The sequence below is a fragment of the Pristiophorus japonicus genome, chromosome 9 (genome assembly GCF_044704955.1).
Source record: "Pristiophorus japonicus isolate sPriJap1 chromosome 9, sPriJap1.hap1, whole genome shotgun sequence".
Lineage (NCBI taxonomy): Eukaryota > Metazoa > Chordata > Chondrichthyes > Pristiophoridae > Pristiophorus > Pristiophorus japonicus.
This window is the reverse complement of record NC_091985.1, coordinates 42,599,426-42,612,941: the sequence shown is the minus strand read 5'-3', so window position 1 is coordinate 42,612,941 and position 13,516 is coordinate 42,599,426. Positions and strand designations below refer to the sequence as shown.

The window sequence follows — 13,516 nt, the reverse complement described above, 5'->3', positions numbered from 1 at the left end:
AAATTAAACTTCAACTATTTTAAATGAACAATGAACACTTGACTACAACAAACAAAGCACCCTTTACTGACCTCGACCGCATACTCCATCAACTTTTGGACTCACCCCTCCCTTTCTTACTCCTGCCCTTCACTTTTCCATTGCCCGAGCCCGGACCTCCCCTTGGTGGTACCAAGCCGGCGTGCAGCAGTGCAGTCCGAGTGCTGTTGCTGTCTTTGGGGGTGGGAAATGGCAGGCGCAATGAATGGTGCCTCAGGAGAAGCTCGTGATCCGGAAGGCATGGCTTCAGGGCTGGAAGCTGCTGGCAGCTCCCCACCTTCAGGTGCTGTCGACCCGACTACTATGGCACGGGGGGATTCCGTGCCATGTCCCTATCCTGTCAATTGCCACATGGCATAGACGGATTCGGTGGTTCGCTCCATCGCGGTGATCAGACGCGACATACCCTCCGACTGTTGTTCTGATAGCGCCACGATGTTTCCAGCTATCGTAGCCATGGCCTTGAGCAGCTCTCGACCTATGACGATGCTGGCCTGTGACAACCTCCATCGCTGCGGCAAAGGCGCTGCAACGCTGGGGGTGCGCACCGCTTGGTCCCGTAGAATCAGGAGGCATGGGGGAATCCCATGAATATAGAGTCAGTGGTGGAGGATGTTGCAGCTGACCCACATGGAACTGGCGTATCCTCCTCCGTCTCCATCCCCATGTCCACTGGCTCCAGGGCTCCAGGATCAGCTGCTCTTCCTCTTCCTCTTCATCATCTCTGGCAGGGGTGAAGTCGGGAGAGGGCTCGGTGACGCCAGAGGTGGAGGCAGTGGGCCTGTCGTCTGGTCTCTCTGCGGAGGTCTGGTCTGAATCCTCCGAGTCTGGAAGTACAAAATAACATTTAAAAATGCTTGGCACCAGGGGAGGGGTCAGGGTTACATGAGTACATAGTACAGTGACATAGCGCAGTTTTACTTAAATGTCCACCTTACATATCGCAGACAGGCAATATGTATATATATATACACATATGCATTGTGTTACATGCCCCAAGCATTGCAGTACATCACGTGAGCCCAACATTACAGTGCAATAAACTTACATTACATTACATGAGGCCAAGATTACAGTTACAGTTACATTACATGACATTACAGGACCGCAACACAGACTGGGGATTGTTTTGAACTGACCATCCTGTGTGAGTGGGTCAGCTCCAACGGTGGTGATGGCATGGTTGCTATCCCTGACCAGCGACAGGGCATGGATCTCAATCTCCGTCAATGGTTCTTGCATGGGGGTCCTCCCCGGCACCCGCCCCCCCCCCCCCGTAAGCTGCTGATCCGCTGCAATTGCAGATGTGTTCTTCTGCAGAAAGTGAAGTAAATGAAAATAAAAATCTTCAATCCATTTAACATCGCAGACACACAGATTCACACACGAAAACACACACCAAAACACTGCATTGATCCGCTTGTCATTGCCTGAAAGCACCCATACGTCACCGTAACCTTGGGATAAATAACATCATCCGTGTGACACTGAACCTACATTAAATGGTACGTAGCACATGGCACATGGCGGGTGCATAAATAAAATCATTTCTTACTCTTGCTACCCTCACCAGGTCGTTCCACCTCTTACGACACCTTTCCCCAGTGCATACCATTGTAATTGTGGAGGGGACAGCCTCCTCAATCTTGTCCCATATTCTGTTGTACTCCTTTGGGGGGGGCTTTCCACGACCACCCTTCGTTAAGTCGGAGTATCGCTCCGTAATATTCTCTGACAAGACGGGTGCCCTTATCCTCCCGTCCTGCGCTTCGACTTCTTTTTCAGTATTTCCATTATATTTATATTATATGATTTTTGATTCATAAAATATGTATTATTATTATTGATCTTGTACATTATTATTTGTTAATATTATTTGACTCTGGAATCTCTAATAAATATAACTGACCCTTGAAGACTTTGCTGCTCCTTCTCACACTCTCTCCCTTGACTAACTCTCTGCGCATGCGCAGGTGACCCCTGACCCCTGAAATCACGGAGAAAAAGCATCTATGGAGAAAGAAAAACAACAAAAATTTGCGCATGCGCAGTGCATTGCCGCATCATCCATCGACAAGAAAGTCAATCTTAATCGACTATAATAATGCATGCCGCCCGCTGCACACTGCTTGCATACCGGCAAAAGAAAATTCACCAAACTTGCGCTCTTCGGTCTCAGCGGTATTCCGGCGGTTTTAAATGACGCACCGCCGGAATACTGCTGAGAAATGGGCGGACCTTACATCCTGATGAATTTCTGGCCCTTAGACTGCTGATAACTGCTGGGCCAACCATTTAAAAAAATATTTTAACCCTTGCACTGTGTTACTGGAGCACACCCCATTTTAGTAAAAAGCTATTCAGTTGTTCTGAGTATTTTTATTGCTGTAACAATATGCTCACACTACTAAAATAAGCACTTGAAGTGTATAAATAATAGTCAAATGTTTCAAGAGCGTTATTTCAGTTTTCTTTGTCTTCCTTTTCCCATTATGTCCCTTTTATTTTTTTATTATTTTATATTTTGTTTCACGTTTCTTTTCACACCACATTCTAACTTTGAAAATATTTTCTTCCCTTTTAAAATGTTTTTTAAATACTTCACTTATGGACCAGATTCTTTTCATCCATTCTGAAGGCAAGACCTACATTGTTCTGGGCCATTGAAGGGCTTCAAACTGGTTCAATTGTGCAGTTTTTCAACCAGTTCACGGAAGTTGGAAGATCGGCGTGTGATCGACCTGGTCAGCTTTTGACATTAGTGTGTGTTGGCCATAATATGAGCTTTCTTAGAACCCTTGGGGGTGCAAATATATCCTGCTGAGATTGTCATTGGTGCTCTAAGAGTTAAGAAATAATTTTTTTTTAAAAAAGGATGTGCATTTGAGTTACACAATTACCAACTAACGTGGCCATACTCAAAGGTAAAAATCACATTAAGGTTATTCCCAGTGAGCCAGAAGTTAAATGCGTCAGTATGCAATAGTTCATTTTAATTCTTACCTCATTAGATACTATGGGAGAGAAATTCGGTCCCACATCTGTGTGACGTTAATTGAGGTGGAGCGCCTTGAAAAGGTTTGTGCCTCCCGTCCAGAAATTCGTCAGAATCGGTCGAAGAGCTGACTGGGATGCTAAATCAGCCGTTGCACACCAGAGCTGGGAGGACGCTAACAAAAATGCCGGTGCTAAATTTAGCCATTGCGCATGCGCAGAACTCCAATTCAGATCCCGGGAAAAGCCGAGTCTTAAAAGCACGGCATAGTAATGCACCCATTAAAATTTTCAAAATCACTTTTTCTCAAGCTGAACTCTTATTTCTGTCTGCCGCTGCAAAATTGGAGGCTCACTACCGTGCTGTGTGTAAACGTTGCACTGACTGTAACCTCCGAGGGAAGCTCTTTAAGTAGCCACCAGTTAACGGTTTTGCAAGCCTGTACCGACTGTTTTTTCAGACATTGTTCTGGGTGGCCGCTAAATGAGGCAGTCGTGCCTAATTTTATGACCAGTGCGCAAGCAGCAGGAATATGTCATGATCGGAGTGATCGTCAGCAGCCAGGCGCTATTGGTTTGTGCCCCATTTGATTAATTTTCGGTCAGGCATGAAAGGCTGTGCTCCCGGTCGGTAACCTCTTACGCTCCCATTAATGCCGCTAACTGAGGTGTTAGACAACCGCATCTTACTTCTGTTTCTAATCTCAAGATTCCTGGCCTGGTCCCAGTCCCACTCCCAAAAGTGTCATTTAAAACCCAGTCCTGCTCCTAATTATTAAAGCAGCTCACAGTCTGGTTCCACTTGCGTGCATTTACAGTTTGAAGACCTCACTACAGTTGATGTCTTTCACAGATAGTTCGACTCATCAGAAAATGAATTAAATATAAAGTTTTCTTTGGATTAGTACGTGCTTTTGGGTTGTTGCTACTATTTTCCTGAGACAACATTCTCAATCTCTACATAATTTTGTGGCGCAGTTTCCAAAAGCAGCCTCGATCATTGGCTGCAAACTTGTCCAAAAACACTTACGGCTCATAATGAGTATGTGCTTCCTGCCCGCTATATTGGAGGCTTAAGAGGCGGTTTAGAGGTGCGATTGAATTTCTAGACCTATGACATTTTTGTGAATTATTTTTGGCCATCAAGGTGAGAGATATCCATTTTGTGCATCCACTGTCAGCACCAAGCATTCCCAATTCAGGTATACTTGGCCCTAAAATTAATTGACTTATGAGAGCTGAACCCTTATGACAGCCTGGAAAGTCACCTCTGCTGCTGGTAAGGATGCAGAATTAAGTAACAGTCTTAACCCTATTGCTCCTGGGTTCAAAACAGCCTATAATTTGGTATAATTCTAGACCGAATTGGCAGTCTCATAGGGATAGTTAGCGTACAAAATAATGATATCACACTGGTACAATAGAAGACACTCATCTGAGGCTGAAGATGTATTAGTTGGGATTTTTGTCTGCGTCTGGCCAGTACTGATTTATACGTACTTGATGCTGACATTGGGTGGAAAAGCCCAATTCTATATTGTCGCAGTTTGGTGGGTACAACATTCCCCTGCCATGTGCAACACTTTATTTTTTTTAAACATATATGTTAGGAAAAACTTAAAAAGTACTTTGATGAAATGTTGCCATGGAAACTAGTTGAGAAAACATGTTCCAGACACCTGTTTATTCATGAGTGTTTTCTGATGTCAAGAAATGGCACTTCTGACTGATCAAGAGCAGCTTGATGATTTGTAAGGGTTGGTGTAATACAAGAATAAATTCATTTGCAGAAATTCTGTTTCATATTAAGATACAAATAGCTCCATATTATCAGTATCTTCTGACCCCAACCTCCCAGCTCTAATTTCACCGTAACACACAGCGAATGATGGTCCAAAAACTGCTGTCAAAATAACGGCAAGGCTAATAGCACTCGCAGTTATTTATGTGCAAATGCCACAGCAACTTTAGGCGAGGGCAGATGCAGAAATTGAAAATTCACTAACGGAAATGGCATCTTGCTGTCTGGCTTCCCATTCAAATGCATTGAGCGGCATGAAGTTCCTATAATTGCATAGTAGATATGCTGTAAACTCACCACAGAAAGTTAAGTCAAGTTATTTTAAGTCAAATGTTCTTTTAATGATGTGATAAGTGGTAGTTACTAACAGTCAACCTATCTGGCACTGAAAATTAACTATTACAAGTGTGGAGTCTCATTCCTTCAGCTTTTAAATGTTAGGAGATGTAAAGATTAAAAAAAAAAACTTTTTCTTTCTATCTCTTTTGTCTTTTTCTCTTAATCCAATCTTTCTTTTCCTCTCCTTATTTTTCTTTCTGTATCTGATTTGACATAGAATTCACCATTCTAAATTACACTTCCTTCTCAGTCTTTGTGCTGTTAATCTCATTTGATAGCACTCTTGCCTCTGAGTCAGAAGGTTGTTGGTTCAAGTCCCACTCCAGAGACTTGAGCACAAAAATCTAGGTTGACACTGCAGTGCAGTATTGAGGGAGTGCTGCACTGTCGGATTTTTGGACAAGACATTAAACTGAGGCTCCTTCTGCTCTCTCAGGTGACCGTAAAAGATCCTCTGCCACTATTTCAAAGAAGAGCAGGGGAGTTATCCCCGCTGTTCTGGCCAGTATTTATTCCTCAATCAACAAACATAGTTGCTTATTTCATTGCTGTTTCTGGGAGCTTGCTGTGCACAAATATTACCTCTATGACCTCACTGTCACTTGTTGAGCCTGCTTCTCAGCTTAGCCGGCAAGGATGGGCTCAGTGGATTGCTGAGAGGCATGAGCAATGCTTGAGGTGGCCTCTGCCACACTCACAGCAAGTGCATCCATGCTCTGTGGCACCCTCTCTAATGCACCCATAGGCTCACAGTGCATCTGCATGGACTCTGGGTAGGACTCCTGGGCCAACTTACCCTCCGGAGAGCTGGCCCCTGAGCTTCCCCTTGCACTGTGCGTTGCTGCAAGCCACTGGGGACGAGAGCATCAGGATCAGCAAACTCCAGGAACGTGGTGGTCCCGTCCACTGAGCTGGCCTCCCCACTCGCTGGCACTGAGGATAGGTCCTGCTCTGTGGCCACGCTGATTTCGATTTCCTCCTCATCATCCCCTTTGTGTGACAATGGTGGCTGACAGACAGGCTGCGGCTTGTCTGTAAGTGTAAAGCGACACAATAGTGGGTAGCAGTTGGGGAGGGGGCAAGAAGGAGGGCGAATCGTTATTTTGGAGCTACATGTTGTAAGGCATGTGGGCTCAAGGGTGAGAGGTCTCACAGAAAACGGGCGTCTCATTCACAAACCGTCACTGTCGAGCGGGGCCATCACCCTGACTGGTGCGCCGATGAGGGCGGGCACTCGCTCCTCGACAACGGTGAGGTCCTGGAGGTCTGGCTCCCCTCCTCCCGTCAGCTGCCGCTCTCTCCTGCAATGATCAAAACAAGAAGTTGTCAGTGGGTCTGTAGCTACTCGTGTGCCACATGTGTCTGCAGTAAGTGCCTCGCTACTAATGTCGCGAGGTCTGCATCTCTGCATCTCAGCCTGCGTGGTAGCGCACAGTGGATGTGTCAAAGGTGGGATTTGGGGACAAAGAGCTATGAGTAAGTATGAGGCTGAAGGCCTGTGACTGCATATGAAAAATTAAAAGGTGTTGGTAGGTGCCCTCGGGCTGAGTCGGGACCTAGAAGGTGAGAGACGCTTGGATGGGCAGGGCATGTCTGGTGAGGCGATAGAGAGCTTTTAGGGTGCCTCCATCAACAAGGAGCATGGCCTGGTACACATAGAGAAGGGATGGGCAGTATAAAGCCTTTACATTTGTAAGACAGTGGGGCTCACATGTACGCATCTCAAGGTAAAAGGTACTCACTCTGACTACCCTAATGTGGTCGTTGAATTTTTTGTGACATTGTGTCACTGTCCTGGCCACCGTGACGCGGACAGAGATGTGCTGGCCCACTTCCCTACACAGCCTCCTGAAGACCCTTGATGATGGCCTTCGTCCCCCTCCAGGATATAGCACACTGTTGCGCCTCTGAACAGCCTCAAGCAAGGTCCCAAGGGGATACACGGGGATAAATTCATTGTCGCCCAGAAAGCAATTGGTGTCCTTGTCAATTCCCGTTAACGGCCGCCCGAAATGGCTGCTGCGCTAAACAAAGTAAATTGTTGGGGGCAAGGTGGTAAGTGGCACAGCACTTGGGTGCAATGCCGTCCTGGTGTTGCACGAGGGATCCGGGACCAATTTGTAGTCCTCGTGCGGCGTTGCTGCTTCTCCTAGTGTCTCGCAGGCAGCTCTCTAGCTTTGTGCAGGGAGTCAACACTGCAAGACTGGCCCTCTACCCACAGGGGCCAGGAAACCCTCCAGAAAGAACAATGTGGGAGTACATTACCAAAACCGTCTGTTATGTATGTAACTATGTAATACTTGCCACCAGAAGGCGCGACTGTTAGAGTTCTAATGGTCACCTGCACACACGTGCAGGGCCAATATAAAAGGTTGGCTGCCATGTTGTTTAGGCACTCTGGAGTTGTAATAAAGAAAACTAAAGTCACACTAAGATTAACTCACAGTACTCAGCCTCGTGGAGTTCTTCTATACACTACACCGTCACTGCCAGCAGTGTCGCTTCCACCACCAGGCTCCAGTGCCCAAAGAAGCTTTATGACATCAGACCACTGGTCAAGGTAAGTGAATGTATCTTCAAAAGAATTCACCAACCAACTGAAGCACTAGCCTCACACACTGCTCAATGCAGGATCCCCAATCACTCACCTACCAACAATCTGCACCAATGACGAGGCACATCACCCATTCCTAGCATCACCTCACCCTCTTGGAGGAGACGGTGCAGGCCATTCTTGGCAGAAGCATGGCTGAGCCCTTCCTTGGCCAGCGGCGGAGCTGAAAGGATGCAAGATGCGTGTATCCTTGTACATTATCCTCCTTCTGGCATGCACTTCTAGGCTTCCCACCTTCTCATCAGCACAACTCCATCCTTGTGACTTCCTCATTTCACACACCCAAGAAATGATTGCTCCTCTTCTGCTTCCTCCTCTTCTGTGCCTTCCTCTTCTGTAACTTCCTCTTCCCTCTGCAAGCAAATGCTGTTAATGTGAAATTTCTATGAAATGACAGTCTCAAATGCTGTAAATACTCAGTTGATCAGATAGCATGTTGACCTGAGACATGGGCTAGACTTTCCACTTCACATCGCCCATCTATCGCCCATCTATGGCCCATATATCGCCAAAAACGGACCTCTATCGCCCATTTTGAACAAAAAGTGGAAACTGAGCCAGAAAGATCGCCGGTAAAATAAGCCCCCAAATTTCTGCTTATTTTGCTGAACTGATCGCCGATCTGATCGGCCACACAAGGCCCATCCCAACTTTCGGCACATCGCCATCACAAGGCCGGGCTGATGGAAGGCTAAAACATTGCTGTGAAATAGTTGCTTTTCCCGGGCTTTACAGAAGGAAATGGGCACTACGGGCGCCATTTTGAAGATCGGAGGAAGGGGGGAGACAACCAAAAAATTGTGCTTAGATGGTTGTGAGTGATTTATGGGTCCTGTATAGATAGATCTACTCAGATTTTTAATTATATTTAATTTTACTAATAGTAGCCTAGTGGATTAGGCATTTTTTAGTGAAAAGTTCATTTATACCTGGTGAAAATAATTATTTAAAGTGAAGGGGGCCTAGTGTTAGACTGGGGCTGGAATAGATAGAGGAGTTTAATAGATTCACATTCTTTAGTGAAAAGTTCATTTATAGCAATTGAAAATAATTATTGATAGTGATGGGGCCTATGCTTTCTGCGACATTACTCGTAACTGCTCACAAGCTGGTTTCTGAAAGGATCAATCGAAGAGGTGGCAGAGAAATGTGCAGACAGAGACAGAGGAGACGAGTGGACAGCCAACGAAGGTACAAAGAAACGCAATCTTACCTAAACTTGTCTGAAAATGCGTGTCTAAGGAGGCTGCGCTTCCGGAAGGAGGTCATCGATGAGATTTGCCAGCTCATCATGGGGGATCTTCAGTCTTCCAGCACCATCATAGCTGCACTGTCTGTTGAGGTGAAGGTTACTGCAGCCCTAGCCTTCTATGCTTCGGGATCTTTTTAGGCTTCAACTGGCGACATCTGTCATATTGCTCAGCACGCCACACACTGCTGTATTCGGCAGGTGACTGAAGTCCTTTACGCTCGCAGGATGGACTTTATAAGCTTTCCTATGACCAGGGAGGCACAGACCGGGAGGGCTTTGGGTTTCTCCACAATAGCAGACTTCCCCAAGGTGCAGGGAGCAATAGACTGCACGCACATCGCCCTGAAAGTTCCCTTAAAGAACGCGGAGGTGTTTCGTAACAGAAAGGGATTCCACTCCCGAAATGTGCAGCTTGTTGTCGACCTCAATCAAATAATCATGACAGTAAATGCTACATTTCCTGGCAGCATCCATGATGTGCACATCCTACGTGAGAGTGCTATCCCTCAGCCAGAAGGTCACAGTTGGATGCTGGGGGATAAGGGATATGGCCTTGCCAGTTGGCTGATGACCCCACTGCGTAATCCCGTCACTGAAGCAGAGAAACATTACAATGAAAGCCACATAGCGAAATGCAACATCGTCGCAAAGACAATTGGAGTCCTAAAGCAGCGCTTCAGATGCCTGGACCATTCTGGTAGCAGCCTACAGTACCACCCTCACCAGGTCGCTGAGTTTATTGTGGTGTGTTGTATGCTGCATAACCTAGCTATAAGGAGGACAACTAATGCCAGATGGGGCTGCAGGTCCACCTCCAGAAGGAGGGGAGATGGAAGTGCCAGCCAGCAAGGAGGAAGAGGCGGAGGAAGAGGCTTGTGAGGACCTAGGGGAGGGCAATCAGCTAGGCGATGTAGCACTGGTCTCCCCCCCCCCCCCCCCACCCCCGAAGACCAGTACTCAGTGGCAGTTACGCGGCTGCTAAGCTATTGCGTCAGCAGCTCATTTACGAATGCATTTTCATGACCTTTCATTGTGGATAGCCACATTTACATTTACATTTATAGTTAAGCAAAAGTTGCATTTGCGTAGAGTTACGTTTCTGCCTTGCCTGCAGTGGCCTGGCATGTTCATTAATGCTTAAGTTTAGTAAACTTTTGTAACAATAATACAATGCTCAACTAATGCAGAACAAGTGTTAAAATGTTATGCTTAACATAACTGAGAGAAGGCACAACAATTGTTAAACTCAATAAAAAAAATTTATTTAACAAAACAAATTATTCAAAATATTTTATCAACACCCCCCCCCCCCCACCCCAAACAACAATGAAAAAACTAACTTTAAAAAAATTAACAATTAATTTGAAAAACCAACCCCCCTCCCTACCTGCGGCCACGTTTCCCTCCAGGTCCTTTCCCACCCCGTGTTTTAACTCCACTCGCCCGTTTTGGTCTCTGCAGACCGAGACGAAGCTGACGTGCAGCGAGCAACGGCAAGACTTCCTGCCGTGGTGGAAGTGATGAGTGGAAGGCGAAGCCTGAGGCTTGTCTTCCAAGTCAAGAGGAACTGTATCCTCCAAACTCGCTTGAGTGCTAGGGGTCAAACTCTGAGACGACACGACACCTTGGGGTGCAGCGCTGTGTCCAGCCAGCAAGGCATGCCGAAGGGCATTGGTTGCGGCGATCTGCTCTCTGATCCCCTTCAAGGTCTGTCGTGCTAACTCAGTTTGATTGACAGACCAGTTGGAGAAGGTCGTGGAGAACTGGCTCCAGTTCGTGGAGAACTGATTGAACCCCTGGATAAGCTCACGACCTATTGCGACCGTCTCCCTGTACATGGAGATCAAGCACTCTGTCTGCCCATCCAAGGTAGGCGATTGCTCACCTCGCTGACCCGACCTCCGTGGGGTTGGCGTGTGCAATATGTCGTGCCTTGGCGTCACCAGCTGCACACCGCTTGGTCCCGGTGCCTCATCGCTCTCAATTGAGATGATTGCAGATTCATCCCTCCCCACATGAACAGCCTCCTCGTGCTGGAGTTCCAGCTCCTCTTCATCCTCCTGCTCTTCCTTCTCATATGCCATGCGAGGAAATAGATCTGCCTCAAGCTCTTCATCAGGTTCCTCCTGCTCCACCGATGCAGATGGTGACGGACCTGGTGCCAACTGCACCTCTACCAGTGTAACAGGTTTACCTTAAAAACACACATGATGACATTTTTACATAGCTCATTAGAACATAACGATGAACAATACTAAGAGACGTTACATATCAATACTTTTCACTACCCCAGAAAGCTGTAACTGCTCCAATCCCTGCTTCATAAGCCGTGCTTCTTATGCATGCATGAACTGACATGACATCCTTAGTACATCATAAGCACATTACCAGTATATTGCATTTCACATTTTAATTACAGGACATTAGATCAGTTACATGCTTAAGTTTTTAATACTGTTTTTAATACAGTGCGACAAATTACAAATTACTTACGAGACGCATGGCTGCGTTCAGCCAGACCACGGGTAGTGGCCGAATGGCTTTCACGGCCAACCAGCGCGGCCGCACGCTCCTCAATCTCGCTCAAGAGCTGCAGCTGAGCAATGCTGCCCTGTCGGCCTTTGCATGGCATTATTGATAGATATCTTCTGCAAACAAGAAAAGAGCATGGCATGGCATGGCATAAGCTACTGGACTAGGTAGTAGCTTGACGTTACAACAGTTTAAAATGTTTAAAATGTTACATGCTGCTGGTTCACGTAACATAATTTCAGTCAAGGGTTATTTAATACAATATAGAATGTCCAAGTTGAACTAAATGCAGGACATTCATTGCTATAAAAAAAATTTACATGCAAAAGTAAAACATTACATATTAATTTTTAAATTATTATTTGCAATTTACTGTTAACCTGATTTCACTAAAACATTAAAGAATTACATGCAATGCAGGAGATTCATTGCTCTAATAAAAATTTGCCTGCATCAGTAAAATATAAAATGCAACTTACTCTTGCTGCAGCCCCCAAGCTATTCACTGTTCGTATGGTTTAACTAAAACATTCAAGAATTACATGCAATGCAGGAGATTCATTGCTCTAATAAAAATTTGCATGTATCAGTAAAATATAAAATATAAGCAGTAAAACATAAAATATAAAATGCAACTTGCTCTTGCTGCAGCCACCAAGCTATTCCAGTGTTTTCGGCACTGGTCAGATCCCCTCGCCTCATGGGATGCCGAGGACACCACTGCAGCGATCACCGCCCATATTTTCCTATAAACACGGAGTGGGGGCTTTCCGTGTACACCCTGAGTCAAATCGTCCCACCGGGACTTGACCATGTTCACCAGGGCCTCATTAGCCTCGTCACTAAAAGGCTTCGCCCTTTTCCTCTCAGATTCTATTTCCGATATTTTTAATATTATATTTGATAAATTTAAATTCAAATTTAGATTATGTAAATTCTTTTAGTGCTCTGTAAGCACAATTCGATTATCAACTATCCCCTTTACTCATACTGTCTTCCTCCTCTCTCTCTCTCCAGCCCCTCTCTCTGCGTTCTGCCTTCTGAGCATGTGTGATGACCCCTGACCTCTCGATACGCAGTAAAACCAATCGGCCGGAAAAAAAACTCACACATGCGCACAAGGCCGTTGCTAGGGAAACCTTTTGACTTCCTCTTTCGGTGGGCGAACGTGACTTCGTGAAAATGAGATCGCTCATTCCACATCGCCGGCCTAAGGCTGAGTGGAAAATCACAAAAAAAAAATGGGCCATGTACCAGCGATCAGTAAGGATGAGACGTCCTACATCGCTGAAACAAGGCCCATTTTTTGGGGCGATGGCCCCCTAGTGGAAAATCTAGTCATGAACTCCATAGATGTTGCGTGACTTACTGAGTACTCGCAGCATATTCTCTCTTTAGAAAGGTGTTCATTCACCATCCGAGTCCCTACAAGGGTCCAGCAACTCTCCCAAAACACTTAAAAAAAACCTTTCATATATATTACAGCAAGCCACCTCAAAAAAACAAGGCCAAACCCTTCCATTCAAACTTACCTGATTGATGTGTGTGCCCCTTTAAGCTGCAGATATCGCCCCTGTCAGTGTCTGTCAGTGTGCTTGCGTGTCAGGTTAACCTGGTGTGCTATGGACCCAGCGCTGAATTGAGTGCTAGGATTGAAGTTTACGTAGGTGACGTTGCCATTTTTTTTTTTACAGGGCGCCGCCGTTTACCAGCAGCGCAAAGGGACCCACGATAATGGCAGTCGCTGTGGGGACTGCCTCTAGCTGGCCGCCATTTTTTTCAAGAATCTCTGATGCTAACAGGGGGCGATAAGTATATGAATTTCTCGCCCCTAGTCCCTAAAAGGTTTACACAAAGAAGTTTCTCATGGAAAAGACATGTTCCTTACCTCTAAACTAAAGTACCTTCATATAGGACACAGATATGCTACATATCAAAAGATAAT

The 13,516-nt window shown here is 45.9% G+C and overlaps 1 protein-coding gene across 3 annotated transcripts in view; it reads left to right on the top strand.

Annotated features, from left to right (window-relative positions):
- LOC139272595 (regulator of G-protein signaling 7) overlaps window positions 1-13,516 on the top strand; it is a 733,921-nt gene that overhangs the window by 23,569 nt on the left and 696,836 nt on the right. The window lies entirely within an intron of this gene.